The sequence below is a fragment of the Octopus bimaculoides genome, chromosome 9, assembly GCF_001194135.2.
Source record: "Octopus bimaculoides isolate UCB-OBI-ISO-001 chromosome 9, ASM119413v2, whole genome shotgun sequence".
Classification (NCBI taxonomy): Eukaryota; Metazoa; Mollusca; class Cephalopoda; order Octopoda; family Octopodidae; genus Octopus; species Octopus bimaculoides.
This window is the reverse complement of record NC_068989.1, coordinates 85,998,860-85,999,161: the sequence shown is the minus strand read 5'-3', so window position 1 is coordinate 85,999,161 and position 302 is coordinate 85,998,860. Positions and strand designations below refer to the sequence as shown.

The 302-nt window shown below is 32.8% G+C and overlaps 1 protein-coding gene across 4 annotated transcripts in view; it reads left to right on the top strand.

Annotated features, from left to right (window-relative positions):
• LOC106869704 (serine/threonine-protein phosphatase 6 regulatory ankyrin repeat subunit A) overlaps nt 1-302 on the top strand; it is a 144,860-nt gene that overhangs the window by 122,248 nt on the left and 22,310 nt on the right. The gene's annotated exons all lie outside the window — the stretch shown is intronic.

The following is a 302-nucleotide window of genomic DNA, read 5'->3' as shown; positions in this document are numbered from 1 at the left end:
GAAAACTACTTACAATTTTTGTGAGACGCTGCGTTCAATCATGTAAAAACAAAAGTAAATGAGTATATGCATATATACGTACAGGTATGTGCATACCGACATCCACCTGTATGTATAGGTGCATATCTGGGTACAGGACATTGCAAACAAACGTAGACGAGAACACACATATAGGTAGATAGATAGGTATGTATACACACACAGAGTGAATAATTAGTAAATTTTTCCCATATGAGGTTTTTCATGCTAACTACTTGATAAATTCTTATAAAGACTTTATTCTATTTTTAAATTGTGTGTGT